We start from the raw sequence: 21,882 nt of genomic DNA, 5'->3' as shown, positions 1-21,882 counted from the left end.
ACCTTAGCCACACTCGGCAAAACAAACTGGACATTATTTGCACGCAGACCCTGATTCCGTGTTTAGCCAGCCTGCTTCAAATGAATTGTGCCCATTGTTGACTGTTAAGACTGGTAAGGGTTAATCCGAATTTAATTCATTATTCAGATGACTAGGAAATTGATCACTTTAGAACCTTCCTTACCAAACACCTACTAAAACTAAGAATCTTAAGTTAAACCAGCAGCTCCCTGAGGCTGCACTGAAGGACACAATGCTTCGAGTAAGGTGCTAGCTTTAGCCTGCTATCATACTCAGCTTGATTATTCATGCTAAAATTTATTGCAGTGATGAAATGCAACTACTTGTCCCTTTACAAATAAACATTTATAAGACAACTAACAAGAATAACCAGACTTCACGCGACTCATGAGTTCCATGTGGGCTTAATTTGGGTGTATCTGTTATATTTTGTTGTATTATACTTTATCATTGTGAATAATGATCATATCCAAAGCAGATAAGCACATTGGACATTTGATTTTGTTGCATTGACCAGAACAGGTGTCCAGGATTAGTTCTGTACATTGTTTATACCTAGGCTACAAGTCTGTGCACATTTATCACCGCGTCATTGATTTTGGAAATATTTGTAAATTTACTTATTTAGTTTTGTATATACGTTGTGTATATATGTTGTAAGATATGCTTATTTTTACTTCTTTAATTTTAATTGCTAATAACTTTTTTAATAATTGCTATTTTATAGGCTCTTTTTTTGCTTTATACTGTTTTGCACTGTCTACTTTGCTGCTGTAACACTTAAATTTCCCCGTTGTGGGACGAATAAAGGATATCCTATCTTATCTTATATTAAATTCACCCCTCTGTGGCTCATTTTGAATAATATTGGGTTTTGTTTTTAAAAATAAGTGTCCATTGTGGGTCCTTGTTAACTTAAGACTTAAAATGAAAAATGTCAATGTAGCGGAGCACCAAGAAAAGTGTTGGAAGGTCAACTTCATTACCAGGATTAATCCTCCAGAGACCATCACTACATTTACCTTGTTTACTGGCGATCCACTCGACTGTTGTCATCTCCAACAAAAAATAAACAAGTGAAATGTCAACCCTATTTTTGCTCTAGCAAAAGAGAATCAGCAAAGTCGTTACAAGTTATCCTCCAAGGAAAATTACTGTCTGTAAAAATTTCCATTGCCATCATCCAAGTGATAGTTGTTGATACGTTTCATTCTGAACCTAAGTGGTGCATTGCCATCCCCAGAGTCACACCGCTAACAGTGCTAAAACAAACCATTTAGCAAAACCAGGAGAGGAAAATAGCTGGACTTCTTGGTCCTCCTCTCAGGGATTATGAAATAAACAGTCTTGTTTTATGCAAACCTCATGGACTGCCAAGGGCAAGGACTTTTTTAGAATACACACTTGAGCAAACAGAGATACGCAAGCACATGCATCCAGCACTACGCACACATACACACGAAAAACACTTCCACACACATGCTTGCTTTTATTTCTCAGGAGACAATAAACTCACAAGCTTTTGTGGTGCTGGAAAAATAAGTTATTCTCTACCCACAAACACTAAATCCCAGAAAATGTTCAACTCTAATCCTCTGCAGTTGTATCCACCCTGGCCTAATGAAGGAGACTCCAATTGGAACCCACTGGGGATAAGCAGAGACTGCAGCACATTTTCACGTTTCATTTCAGCTGGAAATCATATTAGCGTCATGGGCAGCCGAAGCCTGAAGTTGAAATGAAGCATGGAGACAATTTAAAGGAGAAAGGGATTGAGAAAAAGGAGAACTGTGGAGGGGAATCGGGAGGGTAGAGGCCAGATATGTCAGAGATGGAGCTCATATAGAGCAGCTGAAACCAGAGGAGATGAAGATGAGAGAGAAGAAAAGGTGCAGAGGTGTGAGACAATCTGCAGGGAGAAACGAGCAAGAGGAGAAACAAGGAGCAGAGGTGGAGGAAGAGGAAGAGAAGAGGTGGGGGTTATGTACTTGGCTTTGGTGCAGGAAATAAATTGGTATGTTGTAGGCAGAAGAGGAGGGGTCAGGTGGAGTTCAGCAGTGACAGGGTTCCTAAATGTACTCCTCCTCAGGCAGGAGAACATCAAAGACATAAAGTGATGTCTTGCAGGTGTCAGGTAATAGTAAAATGCTGCACTTTGTTCCAAAATGTATATTGAAAAACATGGTTCTATAATTTCTGTGCTGTTTACAATCCCATAGTGTCGAGGACTGATTACATCCCAAACAGAGTGGTATAAAAATGCAGCACAGCCCTGGTTGCTATCACCTTTATGAGCTCGTGAATATCACAGTAAGTCATGAATATTCCTTTAAGTGGCAAAAGAAATCAATGGGAATAGTCCAGGCAATTTTCATGCAAGGCTTATCATTTTTCTCATGTATTTTTGAAGCTTTTTATGCCTCCAAGAGGGAGGGAAGAAGAGGAAAGGGAGGGTATAAACTGTAACAAAGATGCCAGGTAAGACTCAGAGTTTATGGTCTGTGCAGCAGTAAATGCAGGTAAGATATCCCAATAATTTTCTTCCTTGTAACTGAGTTTTACGGTCAATTTAACATGATCGCAGCTACCTCTCTTGTTGGGGGGAAATATAGTCAAACTTGCCTTTTTAAAAAAAAACTTTTTAACAATACCAATGTAACTTAGTGTATTTTCCACATTTTCAAAAAGATGGATTCAAACTGCTCTACAAGTATGAAACAAAGCAAAGCAATAAACAGCATGGATAGTGTCAATTAGTGATGGTTTACTGCAGGAACATTTAAAGTGTGGATGTAAAAAGAAAATAACTTGATATGGGGAATAGAGTTAGGTGAATACCTGACAAACAAAGTGAAGCAATGAAAAAAGTTTTGGATTTAAGTCACAAAAGTAACTTTTTACAGCTGGGTTTTGAGCAGTAGTGTAAAACCGGGGTAAGAGTATCATTGGATAATCTGTAATTGGATTGAAAATTGAAAAGGTCATGTGGTTTTGTTTGCAAGTTTTGAAGCAGAAATGAAAAAACAAAGCCATGGCATCTATGTGTTTTTGTGTGTAAAATACCAAGCTCTAAGGTCAGAGTATCATTGGACAACCTGTAATTAATTTGTGGTCCCAAAACAAAACAACCGTAATTTTGTTTTTTACTCTGAAATCAGAGACGGGAGAACTGTTTCCACCAGGTATGATTCAGCAGGACTGTTCTTATCATGCAGGGCATTTAAAGTCTGTGAGCTTGTGCTCATCTTGTGCTTTTAGTCATGACTTTGGAACAGATAAAGTTTTGCCTGAGGATTTTAGGTGCTACATTTGCTCATTAGAGAAGAGGACATGCTCCTGACAATGCACTTAAACTAATTTCCAGAGTTGTGTTTTTTATTACAAGACAATCCACCATTTGGTCTTAAGCTTATCCAGGAGAATCAGCTTCCCTTTACAGTAGTTCATGTGTGACTTATCATAACTGGCAGGTCTATCAAGCCTGCTGTACATCAGGACGCTCAGATTACTCTGTAAGGATTAAAATTACTGTGGCAGCTGCTTGTTTTTGAATGGCGAGGATTTTTTTTGCACCTTGAGCCCCTTGAGAAAATCAATCCATACATTCCTCCTACAAATTAGGTCATTCAGGTATTCATGCAGCTCCTCTTTCATAGATGAAACAGGCAGGTGGTGGAGGTGGTGGTCTATTGTACTTAAAAGAGAAGACCCCAGATTGTGTTTCCAGGAAGGTTGAGTGGACAGAAGGTAGTGGGCGGGGATCTCTCCACCTGAGAGTTCAAAGCAGGATAGATACAGCCGAGGAGGAACTCACCTGCAGCCGGCCTGCTCCTCTGTTCAGGATGACGTATCCTTCTATCTTTATAACCCTGAAATGTGTGTTTTAGTGTTTGTATTGTGCATGGGCCCGAAGAGGCCACAGGTAAACACAAATAGGCCTTATTACACAAGTTAGTTTAAACCCAGGTTGAGCTTACTGTGAAGAGAGAACAGAAGACACTGAAAATAGTGGATTTGTACACTTTGTCTTTTAATTATTTTGGCAGAATTTGAGCTCTGCTGTCTCCTAAACTAAATTGTAAAAAGATCAATGTTACGCAATAATGCAGATTACAGTGGAAAATACGGATCAATATTCAAAAAAAGTATAATATTATGAATATGACTTTAAAAAAATGCTAATTTTAAGACAATAAATGACCAATGCAATGCCAGGCTGGCTGTGTTTGCCTTGTTGGGGCCCCTTCTGAAGTATGGGGCCCTAAGGAGCCACTTACCACAAGCCTCAGGAGCTAGGTATGCCAAGCTTTTAACATATGTCTACACTAAAACTATCTCTGTGTCGCAAACTGCTCCTTTTTCATCTTCCAGTTATATTCCCTCTTGTCTAGAGCTGGAGTTCCCAAAATGTTCAGCCCGCGACCCCCAGAATATAGATGCCAAAGACTGGTGACCCCTGTTTCCCTCGAAGTGATTAAATGTTGCCTCATACTTCAAAATTAGTTTATCTACATGCACATGCCTGCTGCTACTGATCCTTTTGTTAATTAACTGTTAGCTAACCCTAACCCTAACTTTAGGAGTAATCTGGCAACCAAGAAAGGCAGAAAATTAATGAAATTAACTTATTTGCAGGGTTTTATTTTCAAATGTAATCACTATTTTTGTATATTTTTTTCTGAATAGTGGGTAAAATAAGCAAATCAAAATACTTAAAAATAAATAAAATAAAGAAATTTGGAAGACATCTCGTGACCCCCCATTGGTGTCTTGCGACCCCTCAGGGGGTCCCGACCTACACTTTTGGAACCCCCTGCTCTAAAGCTGGATAATTTCACCCAAGTAGTTTTTAAATCTTAAACCTCTTAAATATGTGATCAATACAGTGATTTACCCCGCCAAATACTCAGCAAATAATAGTTTTACCTATATTAAGAATAAAGCAATATATCAGAACATTAAAGCTTAAAACACCGAGTAATCTTAAACTTAAACATCCGCTGAATGAAACTGCTTCACCGGTCGTCGCTCCCCCCTTGCGGACCCCCCTTTGCTCTTTCTCCTCCAGTCCTAAACCCCTCTGTTGTGGATCATCAGTCGAGCCCTGCTGGAGCACAGAGCAGCCCGCCCTCGCCGAGCAGCAGACCGGGCTCTGACGGTGACGGTTCCAAACACACTCTGTCAGCCGGGACAGCAGCAGAGAGCGTCGGATGATCCGGACCAGCAGCAACGGGACCAAAACCGAGCTGCAGTGGACTGGACAGGCTTGGGAGAAGGAGTAGACTGTAAAGAAAAGAAGAGGACTGCTTTTCTGTGTTCACTGTTTTCAAAAAAGTTGTGCCTCAAAGAAAGGACGAGCGGATATTGGAGGATATTGCAGCGCGTGCGCTGGTTGTAGAGAACATCTTGTTTTGAGGTGAGTTCATGAACGCAGCACAAGACAGTGATTTACCATGAAAGTGTAACATTGTTATGTAAAGTTATAAGCTCTGTTGTGAAGCCTTATTTCTACTAAAGCAACTTTTTGTTCATGCTTTCAGCCAATTTGTGCAAAATTCAATGTAAACAAGCGTGGTTAATTCCTATTTATGTCCAAATTAGAGGCTAAAGACAACTCATGTTTGGGCTGATGTTGCTGTGTAGTACTCAGTGTGCAGTAATTACACATAATTAATTATTTTTGATAGTTTGACATTTCTAAGTAATTGGGGGTAGGCTACTTGAGCATAATTTGTAGTTGTTCCAGATGAATGCAGAGGCTTAATTCAACACAAGTTTTTGTTTTTTGCACTTGTTTCAGCTGTTTTCCCTGAAGAATTTGTCTGTAAAGGAAGTGTGTGTGTGTGTGTGTGTGTGTGTGTGTGTGTGTGTGTGTGTGTGTGTGTGTGTGTGTGTGTGTGTGTGTGTGTGTGTGTGTGAGAGAGAGTGAGTGTGTGTGTAAAGAGAGAAAGACAAAGAATTGTGTGTGTGAGGGAGCGAGAAACTAGAGAATAAGCATTTCTGTGTTATCTGCATCCAGCTGTTTCAGTGAATGGGGTTTCGGCTGCTCTTGCTGCACACACCAACACAACTGCTCCTCTCTTGCATTGCCACTTCTGTTGTTTTGGCATTTCCCTCTCTTGATATCAATGGCTTCTTTTTCCACAGAGGATGGACAGAATATGATAGAAAGGAAAGGTCACATAAAGAGAGAGAGACCTTTGCTCCACTTGTTTTATGCTCTCAAGGCTGATACTTAAATATATGGATAACTTAGAAGTTGAACTGGAAACGCCCAGGGTCTTATTGGACCATAAATAATGCCCCTGCAGGAGCAGATATAAATGCCTGAGATCCTCTCCATCACCTTCTGATCTGTGTGAACGCCCTCCTTGCAGATGATTGATGGTCTGGACATCACGTTGTTAAAGCTACGTGTCTTTAGATGAATGTAAACACAAAGAAACTTTGGATGTGTGTGGGCTGCAGAATGTGCATTCATAAATGTTTTTTGCAGGCACTTGCTGCATCCCCTCCTGCATGGATATTAACTTAGTACCACGCTGTCTCACTGGGAGACCCTATATCATCCTGACCTGTCACCACAGCACAGCAGAGCGTAGCACAGCAGAGCAGAGGCATGGGTGAGGAGGAGCAGGAGGCGGAGGTGGCAGGACACAGAGAGAGAGAGAGAGAGAGAGAGAGAGAAAGGGAGAGGGGGATTTGGTGGTGGTGGTGGTGTGGGTGTCGGAGGGGGGTTGATAGCCAAGCTGTCAGGCTGTGCGGATTGGAGCAGCTATGGGAGGAAGGCAGGAGGGCAGGTAGGGGAGGAGGGGGTGATGCTGAGGGATCATTTTCATCACATGGTGAATTCACAGGATGATGAGTTCAGAAATTAGTCATTTGATCAATAGGTTGAGCAAAGACCAAAAATCCCAAGTGTTTTGAGGACAGATTTTTTTGATGTAGCCTTTTTAACGAAAATATGTCATAGATATGTCAAGACTTGAGGAGTCTAGAAAATGTAAAGAGCATTTTTTATAATATTTGACATCTAAAAGACTCAACGATTGATTGCTTGATTGATTAATCCTGAAAACAAGCAGCAGATTAAGATTTGCAGCAGCCTTAGTATGAGGCCACTTTGCGAGAACACAGTCAAGATTATTGGTCAAGGAATTCCCCAAAACGATGTTTCTGCTCCTGCTCTCCTTTTTATTATAGATTATACATTTGTCTTCATATTTCTGCGTCCTCCCATCATCTACATCTTCTTCTATTTACAGTTAACAAATAAGACGAGTCGAAAAACTAGAACACAGCTACAGGCACAATCTCTGCTCATGCACATCTGCCACTTCTTCATCAGAAGACGCTGAAACATTGCAGACACGCCTCCTGCTCAAAATGTATTGGCATATTTTGCTGCTTAATTTGCTCATTAGGTTGTCTTAGCTGAAAATAGCTCAGAAATGTGCACACAGGGGCACATCTGTGCACACAGGAGCATTCTTGCATAACAAGTAATGGAAACTCCCACATGAAGCGGCGTATAGTGAGTAAATCCCAAGTTGAACTATTGTACTGTAAAGAGACAGAACAATCTGATCCACACCTGTGACGCTCAATTAGTGAAATGCATCTGCAGCCATCTGGGTCTGCCATTTCATTTTGCTGCAGCCATGATGATGATGACGCTGAGTGGTGGATGTGATTAAAAACATGCAAGTAGCGTGTCGGCATGTTTAATTTATCCTCTTCCATCATGATGTAACACAGGCCACGAAAGCCTCACACAACACAAACGCTGCTGTTGTTAAACGACACTGAAGGAAAACTTAAAAGAAAACTGAGAATGTTTCTGCTTTCTAACATACATTTACAAGTCCTAGATGTGAAATTCCTTGTCGAGGGGGATCGTGCACTCAAAGAAGCTCTCAAAGAGCCTCTTTCGGATATCTTCTTTATGTGAAAAGTTGTAAGTCATTCTGTTTGATGTTACGCAGCGGTTCAATGTCACCTATGCAGTTTGTTTCCTTTTTAAGTTGCAGTTTGTCAGAGTAATGTTGGTTCTGAGATCCAGTTCTGCCTGTGATTCCTCTCAGCTGTGATGTGTTGAACAGCGGGAGTGTCATTGAGCTTTCTGTCTGAGTTTCTCACTGCCAGCCTATTAAAGAGACAAGAGCAAGAGCACAGCGGGGGGCAGACAAGCTGTCAGTCAGACTCACACACACATACACACACTGAGACTACCACTGTATGTCAAACTGTAATTAGAAGCTGCCTGGGTTTGCAGTGTCCTTCCTTTTCCTGCATTTTTTGCCAGCAAGGACATCACTTATAGCTTTGCTGGCTGGTTTTTGCAGTTTGTTTCCAAAGTCATGGAGGGAGATACGAAACAGCTGCAGTTTCACAGAGACAGTGTTTTGAGGCTGCATCTTTTGGCAGTCAGATAGCAGCAGGTGGATGTGTGAGCAGTCAGAGGTGTTGCACATTAAGCTGTCAAACTTCTAAAGTCAACAGTACAATGAGTTTCTAAGTGGTCATGTACAGAAAGTGTACATATGTTGTTAATTTCTGGGTGCATTGCATCATAATGTATTTAACAAATGTGGTTGTGGCAAGAAATAAACACAACAACATGAAGCTTGTTTTTTTGTAGAAAATACTGTCAAGAGAAGGTTCTTTTCTGCCTGTTACAGATTATTCCCAGCTATAAATCATCTGTGGCATTAACTGTAGCACTTTGACTTTCTTCTTTAAAACTGACCCCAGGTCTGTTAATATTACCTGAACACATCCCCTCAGAACAGATCGTCAGAGCTGAAGTTGTATTTGCATCATATTTATTGCTTTGAATCAGCTCAAAGAAAAGTCTTTGTTTTTGTATGCATCCTCATCATAGCTTATAAAAAACATGGACACAGTCTCAGTGACATCGTCTCTTGGTTTCTGAAGAGGGGTTTTGAAGCTTATCGATGGCAGTCACCATGTTAGAAATGCTGACTCAACCCACTTTTTGGTCCACCTAGCATGAGGCTAAGAGGTGGAGTTGAGGCAGGCTTTTAGCCCTCCAGCTAACAGCTATAATGTGCCAGTCTGTCAGTCAAGTCGGTCATGCCCCTAATTAAAGGCTTTATAATGCATAACTTGTTACCTTAAATCCTCAAAATGATAGTTATAAAATGAAATTCGCCCTGTACAGTGTGTACGACCAGAGAAATAATGAGTCCACATGAAGACTGTATTTTGTACTGATCATTTTAACATTGGTGTTAAAGGGACTTCCTTACCAAGAAGAAATAAGCACATCAAGCCTGAAAATATCCAAAGAGCATTTGACTAACATGAAGACCCAGCATAGTCTCTCTCTCTTTTGTCTTCAAAGCACCAGTCTGTCTTTGCTTTTGTGTGTCCACATGTTTGTCTTGTTGCTTAATTAAAGCCTATTTTGAGCAAATTGGACTTGAATAGATATAAATGATGGACTGCCAGAGTTTAATGATCTATTGTGTGTAACTCCAAGCTGTAAAAAGAGACAACTATCTCAGTGCTTTGTAAATTATTCCAGATGTATTTTTCAAAACTATTTTTTTTACATTGATGGATGAATCATAGTTGTGTAGGTTTTTTTTTGCATTGAAGGAAGAATCTGTCTTCCTTTTTGTTGTTTTCAACGTCTCACTTTTATTAACTCTTCACTGATGGAGGGCTGCATTTTGCCTTCTCTGGAAGCCTAAACTCTTAAAACTCGTCAGGAGGCTGAACTCCTTCTGATGCATTATTTGATATATAAGGTGTTTATATGTTTGATTTGAACTCCTGAGTTATTGTTAATCCACTTTTGTTTAAGTATGTAAATCAATCATCAATCAATCTTTATTTGTATAGTGCCAAATCACAACAAACGTTATCTCAAGACTCTTTTACAAACATAGCAGGTCTAGATCGTACTCTATGTTAAATTATTAACAGGCAGAAACCTCGAGCAGAACCAGACTCATGTTAGACAGCCAGCTGCCTCGACCGAGTTTGGGTTGGAAAGAGGGATAGAGGAGAATAAGAGAGTGAGAGAGTGATGATAGCGATGAGACAAATGGTAGTAATAGTAGTAGTAGTAGTAGCTGATGCAGCTGGAGTCCAGCATTGAATTCTGAATTTGGCATTCGAGAAAATGTTGCATTTATTGGGCAAAACTCCCAAATACAAGTGATGCACGGTTGTTGTTCTCCTGCAGACACATGGTCCTAAGCCTCTGTTGTGATTCTGTTTTTGGATGCATAAACAGTGCAGCAGGACATTCCAGCCTCTTTTGTAAATCTTTTCTGTTGGATACAAGTACACAGCCTAAAATCAGATCAAATGAGGACTTTTTGCATTTCTGACCCTGCCTGACACAAAAGCCAGCTGAGCTATTTCAGGTTTGCCGGGCTCTTTGATAATCTCATAAATCTCTTAAAATGAATGAATAAAGAGTTTAAACTCTGACATTTTAAGTCTGAGGTTATTCAGAGGTCTTTTAGTCTCTAGCATTAGGCAGAATATCCAATCACCAGTGGAGAAACATTTCATTAGTCGAGTGATTGCAGTAGAGGCCATCACTTGGGCGCTGATGATAATGACCAGGTCTGTGCCGTGCCAAAAACAAACACAGCAAGCACTTCTGTGGAGAGAGAAAAGAAAGAGAGAAATAACTGCATTCATAATTCTTGTGAGAGTTTTGAACAAAGTGAAGTCATTATTATGATGCTCTCCTGGCTTCAGGTCTATTATTACTTATTAATTAAAGAAACAACATTTGTCAAGTGATGAATATCAACAGGCAGCTCATCCATCACGCTGCTCAAGGTCAGGGTGGGTCTGCCTGGGGAAAGGATGACTTCAGTCTGGAGAGATTTATAGTTTGAGAATGGGCTGTGTTAAGTGTTTCCCATACACATGGCACCATCAGTCTGTTGGTTCTACACTTTGTGGAGGCTGAAATCTTTTGAAAAATGGCACAGGTGGCGCCAAGGTGAAGGGCCCTTAAAACTTAAGTGTTACTTTGACACTTGGGTTAGAGGGACTGTGGAAATGATGAACAGAACTACAGAGGTAGTCTGTGAGCTGCCTTCCTGAGGCCTTGATTTTGACATTTTGGGGCCTCCATGGAACTGAGGCCTCAAGTGACATTTTTTTTAGACATGTTGGGTGTAGCACAGTGGTAGAGTGGATCATTTCTTAATCGGGAGGTGGGTGGTTCGATCCCCAGCTTCTGCGACATGTAAAATCACTCTGAGTGATCTCAAGACTGGAAAAGTTAAGATAGGAAAGCTCACGCAGCCACATTGGCTTCATTTCTCACCCTCAAAGGTTTCTGCTTGAAAATATCTCAACAACTATTCAATATCATTTGGTGTTAAAATTCACATTTCCCTCAGGATAAATTATGATAACTTTTGTAATAATGTAACTTTACATCAAGCCTCACTAATAGGTCAAGATTTTCGTTCATCCAATCCTATACTTTAGTTTACGATTGAACGCCTGGGAAGCTAATGACTAATCCACCAGCCTGAGGTTTTATTTATCTTTGATACTATTTTCTGTTCACTATTTTCATAGTCCTGATATGCTAACAACTAAAGTAGGATGCAGGACATTATAGTGCAGGTAAACAATAATATTAGAATTATCATTTTGTGCCTCAATTTTAGCATACATATGATCTCTGAACCCAACGTGAGTGGTCAGCAGTTAGCAGTGTACAACCTCTGGCTAATACTTATTTTTATACACTGTGGATTGTTTACAGGTCAAAAACAAACAACTTAAAAACTTACCATGCGTTCGAAAGATCAGAAGTGAAGAGGAATGTTTCCCTCCAGATATGTGTGTAGAGTAAACACTGTCTGTCTAGGTTCATTACATCATCCTGAAGGGGCCTCTCTGTTCATCTGTTTCTGGTGAGTCTCAGTTTCACTGTAAAGTTACACCGAGGCTTTACTCTGGCTTACTTAAGCTGCACAAAACTGAAAAGGGAACACATTGTCTTGTGATTTACTTGCAATTAAAAGGTCTTAAGTTTTCCAAAAAAGGGCTCAAGTTGAAAGTACCAGCAAGATGTCATCATGGTGGGTTGTGTTCCACCTGCTCTCCATACGGACTGTTTTTTTCATGCTTACACTAACGGCCAAATTCCACCAGATCTGTGTCCGGTCTGTCTCCGATCCGTCATGGCACCGGATCTGATATGTTTCTATTCTAAACAATCTGTTAACTCCAACTGGATTCCCACTGTTGTGTTCCGGAAAGCAACAGATCAGGTACGCAAGACTTCTATTTTTGCCAGATGCCGGAGCACAACGCATCAATCAGCGGGACAGGAAGTCAGGCACCAAAACAAAATGAAAACATCCGGTTAATATTCAGAATAAAAAACTCTGTGTTATCATTAGATCATTTTTAACTTAACTATGACAAAAAAAATGGCATTTTGTGCGGAGGCAGGCCTGGAGTCATCAAGTCAGAGGTTTTCAGAGGCCGATAAAGACAGCATGGATGAGGAGAGGAGGAAGAGAATCCTTGATTCAGTGATTGTCGCTGGAAAACCTCGGTCACATGACTCAAGCTGTTCAGCAGTCCTGCGCCGTGCTGCGTTCCGAAAATGCAACCAGCGGGTGTTGACGGACGAGAGAGCTCGGAGCCGGACCGCAGCGGATCAGAGACGGACCGGACACGGATCTGGTGGAAGTCCCGTGTAAAGCTTGCTGTAATGTGATTGGACAATACTACCTGGGCTACAGACTTAGAAAAGATGTTAGCATTTACCTGAAAGTATTGTCTGGTATCACTGAGCTGCTGCTAGCACGGTCAACCTATATAGTATAGAGGGACATGGCATCTCCCCTGCCTATTCATCAGCCCCGAGGTGTGGCTGTATAGACATGGGTGGACCCCCTCTGCTGTTGGCCTGTCATCGTCAAGCTGTCGTCAGTCTCAGCCTTTCATTACCCCCTTGTGACTTTTTAAAGAGCTAAAAGCACCCTGTAGCAGCCATAAAATGCCCCATGAACTTGAACACTGCCTGTCTATTATCATGCTTTTGCACAGCCCTCTTCAGCACAAAAGCAGGCTCAAATAGTGCTTCGTTTTTTTTTTCCTACACTAGTAGATTTCAGGTCAATTAAGTTGCTGTTGGAATCTGATAGCTGAGATGGCGGGCAAAGATGGGCTCTGAAAGCCTTTACAGCCTGTAAGAAGAGACGCAATCAATGCAGAGTGGGGCAGGTCTGTGTATAATGGACATTAGTGGGCAGAGCTTTGGCACAGATCACATTAAAACCAGGAGTGCTGAAGTCTGCCGTCCACTCCTAACATCCATTAGATGGCCGATCAAACTGTGTTTTCTCAACACTCTTGCATTTGTTTACAGCATCCCTAAGATACTCTACAGAAACTTTTCCTACTTCAATTCAGAGTCCTCATTTTGTTATAATGCATCAAAAATCCCATTTATATGTAAGTAGACTTTTTCCATCCGAGCACAGCATGCCTCTCCCCTCTCCTCTTTACTTTCTCTCTCTGAGGAGAAGGTAAAGTGGCCTCATATGTCACAAAGCGTCACTTCACTGCTGTCAGGAGGTTGATGTACGAGGACCGAAATGGCCAGTGCTGAAACAGCAGACCACACACACGCACACACAGATACACACAAACACAAGATTGATGGATGACACTAGTATTAGGTCCAGGATTGAGCCTCATTGCCGGGTAGCAGAGGAGCAGTTTTAGGAGGTTGGGGAGTCGACCTGCTGCTGCTGCGACAATTACATGATTTTATTGGTTGCAATCTTGTCTCTTAGAAAAAAACTTTCTGATCTCTATGTTTATCCGGAAGACATTTCTCCTCTTCCTCTAAAAAAAGAAGAGCAATCTTCTGTCAGGCTGGCGCTCCATACGTGACTAACAATACACTGCTTCCTTATAAGTGAGAAATCCATCGATTAAGCTGCGTGTGTTGATTTGCTTCTATTGGAAACCTGATTTGTGCAAGCAAGGGAAGCAAAACAGGAGTTATTGATCTGGATTTTAAAGCTCATCCGCCCCTCATGGTTTGATTTGGCTGCAATTTCCTCTTGATTTTTTTTTAAAGGAGCCTCTCCAATATAAATCTGTCTAACAAACAATTTTTCCTCAGCCCTGTCTAATGCAACTACCTCAGCAGAATTGAATCAGCATGACACATTACAGCGATGCTCCTCTGAGGTAATAACATAAGCAAAGATCTGTTGACACCCAGTTGTTTGGACATGTGTCTGATTTATAGATTAGAATCCCGCCACACTCTTGGACAGCTTCTTCTTGTGTGTGTGTTTTGCTCGGCGGAGTGAAGCCAGCTCGGAGGATGTGTCTGCCAGATGACCCCTCGGCAGAATGTGTACCACATAACGCCCCTCCCCCTTCCTGCGTTGGCTTTGGATAACTGTAAGAGAAGAGGAGAGGAGGGGAGGTAGAGCAGAGCGGAGAAGTTTTTACCATGAGAGAGTGTTTACATCATGACACAGGCGTTTCTTTGCATTCTCTTAATGTCACTGATCTCCTCCTTTTTTAATTGCTGGCAGATGTTACCCTCTTCATAAGCACACTTTGGGCTTGGATGTTCCCAGAATTCTTTTGGGAACCTCTGGGATGAAGTCCCAGTCGTGGTCTCTGTAACATAACTCCCACCGCCCTCTCCTCAAAGTCAAAGCCAGGCCTAAACTCTCACGGTTTCAACTCACGTGGACGAAAAAGGACTCAGCTGGCCTGGAAGCTTTTCCTGCGCTTATGAAACATTTGGCAGATTTTGAACATAGTTGCAGTTTTAGCTCAGTTTCATGGGGACTGTGGGCTCAGACCAACAGAGCCCAGAGTCTCGTAGGTGTTGTCTGCCTTTGTGTCATGGTGTCTTTGTCTGCTCTGTATTATCCTGCAGAGAATTGGTTATGGAGGATTGTGTCCATCTGCTGAGGGAGATTTCATGAAATGGGGAGACACAGGGCCGATAAAAAGTTGAAGGACGGGGTTTGTCTCGTGTCTGATTAGCAGGAAAGTGAAATCAATCCCTCAGCATGAGTTTTTTTAATAAACGTGTGTGTATCTGTTTGTGTGTGCATCCAGTATGTGTGTATAACCTCCGGAATATTACTAAACAAAGAGTCCAGTGTGATTCTTTCACAAGCACGCGTCCTCAAGCCTCCCCCAGCATCCCTCTGCGATCTGACATTCAAAAGATTCATTGTCTAAATAAGCCTTTGATATTCATATTATTATCATTAACAGGCTGGATCAGCGTGAAGCTCACAGTGTTTGGGGTCTTGGCGTTTTTGTAACCCCCCTTCAGCCCAGTCTGAGGGCCGACAGAAGTAGGTCAAAGTTTAGTGGAGCGTCCTGTCTGAGTAGACGGATTGGAGAGGGGGGGGACAATTTCATAATGCCCTTAAGATTATTTTAAATCCATCCTGGTACTTAAAATTATAAAGTTTTGGTTCTTCTTTAACTTAAGTCTGCTTTTATGTATGTTTTTTACCCTTTTTTTTGCTAGAATAATGGTGTAAGGCACCTCTTTTGTTTAATTTAATTTAAAAAGAGTTCTTACCCCCGTCTTTATTTGGGAATCATATGAATGAAATGAAATGTACTTTATGATATTGATTGAAATGTGCCATGGTAAGTTTTCCATCTCAGCAGCAGCAGGATGCAGGTGCTATGTCTGAACTATGGTGTGCCGAAAGGGACAAAATAGCAAGCGATAAAGAAAGCGTTTTATGTCTGTGCCTTAATTGTTAAAACACAACAATTAAAACACCATTATCCTGACAGCCCGAGTTATAGTCATTGGATTTTCTAGAGCAGGGGTGTCAAACTAACTTCAGTTCAGGGGCCACATACAGCCCAAGTTGGTCTGAAGTGACCAACTTGGAAATCTCCAAATGTTTCCCTTTGTTTTAGAGCAAAAAAGATACAAATACATTATTTAAATGTTCACATTTAATGAACTATTATTTTTACAAAAACAGCTATTGTATTTTCTATTAAAATGAGTGGGGCCAAATATATTTTTTAACGCACTGAAACCTGCTGCAAACACACCATCAACACAAAAAGTAAAAAAGGATATATGAATTTCAACCGGAATATGCAAACAGAAAGTATTCTATTTCCTCACTTAGGCAAAAAAAAGTCCCAGAGCGCCGTTCAGGTGTGCTCCATCAGCATTTCGATTTTATGCAACCTCCAGAGGAAACATTTGAAATCGTAGTTACTTTTATTTAAAAATTTCAGTTTAAGTCTTCTCTGTAACTTTTTCACTTTGCAGTCATCTCGCGGGCCGGAATGGAGCCTCTGGCGGGCCAGTTTTGGACCGTATGTTTGACACCCCTGTTCTAGAGAGTAGTCATTACGCCTTGAAAGAGATGTCTATACACAGTTAACTTTATGTTTTAATCACTGTAGAGTTCTCAGTTCTCTCAGATATTCAAATTGAGCATCCGTTTAAGATAAATTGTGCAAAACAGAGCATATAGAGAGTATGTTTTTAATAAATTCAACATTACTGATGAACAAAATGTAAAAAAAAAAAAGAAAGAAAGTAAAATAGATGACTTGCACCATCTACCTTGTCATTCATTGAAATCCCATTTAATGACACAACCAGCCTTCAGCCATGCTCTAGGCTCTTGAATGCTTCATGGTGCTTGGAGCTAAATGCTGTCTTCTTCAAGTTCACATCAACAATGCTAATCAGCTGATATCAAGCAGGTTAAGGTTCACAGTTATTGTCGTCATCATCAATGTTTAGTGTGTTTGCCTGCTGACTTCTGCTTATGATCTGGATCAGAAGAGAAAAACAGACGATGTGTTATTCACCGGTCACATTCAGTGTAATCTCTTATGTGTCCTTGTGAGATAGTTCAATCAATAGTTGTAACTGTTAATACCCTGTCAGCTGTTGAGTGTTATGAGCTCAGTCTGCCAGCCTTGGTGACCATGTTGGGTAAAACATACCTCTGCAGATTAGGCTGTTTGGGTGTCTGGGGCGACTGGGTTTAGGAGGGTCAGACTGTGGGGTTAGAGTTGAGAAGAGAGGAGCTGAAGGGGGGCTGAGGGTCACGTGGGACGTTTGTTTGATAAGTTCAAATTCAAAGTATTGAATCATAAAGTTTGAAAACGGGCCATTACTGTGACTTCCCCTTTTTTGAACTGGCATCAAATACTGGAAAGCATCTGAAATATTTATAGTTGTTGTCAGCAGAATTTTTGAACAGGATTACGTCCCATTCCTTTCGTTCCTGTGACTGTGTCCTTGCTGGCGTTACATAAGAGCGCTTTAAAAAAAAATCAGATGTTAGCATTGATACGAGCGGGAAAGCCCAGGGAAGAGATCCGTCTCTACGATTAAACCGTGAGTTACAGCTCAAACTTCTGTTCGTTGTGAACAGACCTGGATTTACTGCTGTATAAAATGGTAGCTCTGGTTCTCTGTCAAAGATCAAACAGATAGATTAAGGTGGAGACGGAGAGGTTTGGAGGAGGAGCGTTCGGCAGATGCAGAAATGAGCGGATGAAATGAGGCCAGTGTCATCCAGTCTCATTTGCTATGCAGGGTTGGGAGGGGATTAGCCTCGCTTACATAACTCTGTCTCCCCCATCTTCCCCCTTTGACAAGCCCATCTCCCCTTGTTCTCCACCCCTCTCGCACTCCTCTCTGTTTTCAGATCCTAAGATTGGTTTTGGCCTATGTTTTATTCAAATATTTTAGATAGCTTTTTTTTTTTTTTTTTTTAGCTCATTTTTGTTTTCAGGGCAATACTCCTGGGGGGAAAATAAGACCGTCAGGGACTAAAAGAGGGATTTATAAAGAGACCATGTGGAGGGGAAATGATGGAGGTGAGGCACAAAAAGAAGGAGGCACAGAGAGTAAATGGAGGAAGCTGTTGAGAGACTGTAACAAAAGGTCTGCAGACAAAGCAAAAGAAGAAAACAGGAGAATAAAGGGGGATAGAGGTGGGGAGTGTTGGGATAAATCTATTTATAGTTTATCCCTGCTGTTGGGTTAGACCGCCTGGCCCAGTGCAGCACAGCTCAGCATCCATGTCAGTCTTTGTGTCACTCTCCATTAGCTCTATACACACACATACACACGTATAGAGTGTACAGCCTGAGGGGGGGTAAATACAGGCTGTCACGAAAGCATGGGTCTGCTGACCTTTGACACTGAAGACGTAGGAGTAAAAAGGGAATTACACACTGATAGATTCAATCATGTGTCTGTTTGTGTGTGTGTGTGTGTGTGTGTGTGTGTGTGTGTGTGTGTGTGTGTGTGTGTGTGTGTGTGTGTGTGTGTGTGTGTGTGTGGTTGTGTAGGGTGCTGAGGTGCAAAAGTAAACAGAAAAACACTGTGTGACATAAATATAGTGTGAAATGAGGCTGAAATTGCGTGCCATTTAGCTCAGGGGAGGAAAAGATTGTCTTTTTGAAGAAAATGGCGCGACTCAGAAAAAAGGTTTGTTCATTTTAAAAAGCACACAAGCTCTTCTGTTTAGGATTTATGACACAACGGCCCATTTCTTTTAATAATTACATAATAATCACCAAAAAAAGCTGAAGAAGAGGCATCACTGTGGATATCTCTTACCAATGATGACTGTATAAACATTAGAAATCCTTTGTGATTCCAGTGAAGTAAAAAAAAAACAATTGACACACTGGAATCAAAATGTGCTTTTATTCTGCATCTTTTCTCGATATTCTGTTTTAGTATGGGGGTAAACATTAAGAGTACACCGTCTCCCCTCCCTCCGTTTCTAGATCACATTTGCATATCTGTGTTGTCCTCTTTATTTTCCTCACATACATGCTGCTACAAACACACGTGAAAGTGAGCGCATGTGTTTAAAAGAGAGCAACGTGTTCCCCCTCACACGGCCCACAGTGGGCTTCCCCCTCGGGCCGACAACAATGACATCAGTGCACTTGTTTTATTGTACCTACTGCAGGCAAACACGTACACACACACACACACACACACACACACTCACACACACACACACACACACACACACACACACACACACACACACACACACACACACAATGCTATTTTTGGATACATTTTAAGCTTGTATGGTTCTCAATTTGGAAAAACAGCTCTTATTTTCTCATTTTAATTTGAGTCACTTTGTTAATGCTTTATGTCATGCAAAGTCAGACCTTTTATGGCACTATAGCAGCTCCATTTACCAAAAAACATGAGCAAAGTCCAAGAGCACATACATCTGAAACAATAATACAGTCATAAAACTTTGTATTCAAGGCATGTGACAAACTTCAGATCTGGGATTAAAGCTGCTGTTGGTAGGAATGGTGTAATACACGTTACTTTTTTTCTGCTGGGTTTGGAGAAAAGGTCATAATGCCCATCAGTACTCATCAGTAAGTGGAGTAATTTGAAACAATTTCAAAATCTCTGCGTTTTCCAATGCCTTTGTATCAAGTAATGTTATTATTCCCCTCGTTCCCGTTATCATGGACCAATCATAGCTAATCTCCAATCCTCTATCCTGATTGGTTAAGGGGCGGCCCCTACTAAGTCCTCCAATTAGTTAAGAGTCTGGCACTATCATGACTGCACACGCTGATCTATGTTGGGGGGCTAAGAGGAAAACTGGTTGGGAGGGATAGTGTTGACATTCGAAATCCCTCTCTCTGAAAAGATGTTTACTCTGTGACTACCAACAGCAGCTTTAGCTTTGTATTTATTACTGTTAACTTATATTACACATACAGAAAATGGTAGTTAGATATAGTGTGGTTTGCAAGCGATTTCATGTTTCTATTGTGAAACATGTTACATTTCTCTCAAAGCAAACAGAGCAGAAGCTCAAAACGTTGAATAGTCATGTGTTCCAACGTATTCCTCCAGTCAAGAGGGTCCATGCCAGTTTAACCAGACCAGACACAACTTCATCTCCATTTTCTAGATCAAATACATCTAAACCTTGCCACGCTTCGAGATGCCATCTGTCATCTGTGTTTGTTTACATCCAGGTTGTAGAGCATAATAACATTAAGGCTGTAGCACTTAACCAGAGCTACAGCCCCTGCTAGTGGTGGGTGGCTGCTTTACAGCTTAGACACAACACAGGACCAGCAGGTCAGGCCTAAAATATAAAAATATGTGTTAGTTTGACTGACCAGTACGTTTGATCATTCAGTCAACCAGCACATGCCTACCCTAATCCACGGTGATTGATAATTAATTGTTTATTTTGGTGGGAGCGTGCTCTGAGAAAATGCATTGTAAGTTTTTTAATCTGTCCACTTTAGGAAATGTTTCATCTTAAGTTCTAAACTGTGAGCAGAGAGGACGGTCCAGCAGAGTTCCCGGATGATTCATGGAACAGTCTCAGAGTTGCACAGGACCTCGTTTGTTTCTGCTGTTTCTGCCCCCGGCTCACCCTGCTCCAATAACACACTTACTCTGAGGCTACACACACTGACAGACACACATTCATGAACGCCCATAAACCCGAGCATTCACAACATGCACATGTACAGGCGTCTGCATGCTTGCAGAGAGACAGAAGTTACGTACTCACTCCCACATTTCACTCCCAGCACCACGTGTAGCAAACTGAGGCAGAACTTGAAAACTATCTCGAGGCATGGGACTTTTTTTTCTTGCTCTCTGGTGTTGAACCTTCTTTTGTATTCTGTCTTCACTCTGTTGTTGGTTATTGACCTTAGTCTTGTAAATAAGAGCTTCTATACTCTGTGGACGATAGTGGAATGTCTGTGGCAGTGGTCGAAAGTAATTAACTTCGAGCTACTTGTGCTAAATTGAGTGTTTCCATTTTCTGCTACTTTCTGTCGCACTGTAGGAGAGAATGAATCGTTGTACTTTTCCACTACATTTAACAGAATTCAGTTAATGTAACAGCAAAGTGTCCAAACAACGACACATTCCCCATCTGAACAGACAGAAAGTCCTGAAAACTGCAACAAATGTGGTGTGTGTGGGACTGCTTTGGTTCTTTTAGCCTCCTTAAATCATCATATGACCTCTCAGATTTATCCTGTGACCCCTTAGAGGGAGATTAAACTACCTAACTGCACGGAAAATGGTTTAGGGTTTCTCTTTTCCAAAGTCTGGTATTAAAGTGCCTCTAACAGAGATACAAAATTATGGAATTTGACACCAAAAAGGACTTCCTTGATGAATTTCTGTTCATTTTATTCTTCAATATCATGTGATCACTAAACTTCTGCACTTTTTTAAAGATAAGTAGGATTATAAATGCAAGACTAGTCTAGTCTGACCACTTCTTTGAGGGCTGTAAATGAACCACATGCACCCTCACTCAGAGTGGTTTCTATGTGTTCTTGTGTCAGCAGAAACTCTCCTGCTGTGGTGGTCATGGATGGTGAAACATGATGCAGACAAAAAATCTTTCAATTTTCTGCAGACCAAGTGAACCGTGACAGCAGCAGCTCTCACGCTGTTTGTCCCACCTCTCCTTTTTCCACATTATGTTCAATGCACAGCTCAAGTGCTGCCAGATGCTGACAGGTGCTTCTGTGAAATATGTGCAAATCTCTCGTCTGGCAGCCTGTGCATAATCTGTTTGAGCTGAGACAGAGGGAAGCATATGCATTGAAAAGCGTATGAAATAAAAGAAGAGAAGCTGAGGACAAGGAGGATAATATAAGAGAGTGCAAAAAAGAGATGATTCACATCTTCCAGACAGACAAATCGTTACAACAACAGTGGCAGGCAGAGACAGACAGAAGCCAAGATAAATCATTGCAGCCCGTGGTTAAAGTGCTGAAAAGGCAGAAGAAGAAAACTTTCCTCCAGTA

At 41.2% G+C, this 21,882-nt stretch overlaps 1 protein-coding gene across 1 annotated transcript in view; it reads left to right on the top strand.

Moving 5' to 3' along the window:
- Window positions 1-5,119: 5,119 nt before the first annotated feature.
- LOC117811788 (leucine zipper putative tumor suppressor 2 homolog) overlaps window positions 5,120-21,882 on the top strand; it is a 55,513-nt gene continuing 38,750 nt past the window's right edge. The window contains exon 1 of the mRNA XM_034682258.1: window positions 5,120-5,437. The gene's annotated coding sequence lies outside the window, so the exon portion shown is untranslated. The remainder of the gene's footprint in view (window positions 5,438-21,882) is intronic.

This window comes from Notolabrus celidotus, chromosome 4 (assembly GCF_009762535.1).
Source record: "Notolabrus celidotus isolate fNotCel1 chromosome 4, fNotCel1.pri, whole genome shotgun sequence".
NCBI classification, from domain to species: domain Eukaryota; kingdom Metazoa; phylum Chordata; class Actinopteri; order Labriformes; family Labridae; genus Notolabrus; species Notolabrus celidotus.
Note: the sequence above shows the minus strand (reverse complement) of the source record. Positions and strands in the feature narration are given on the sequence as shown.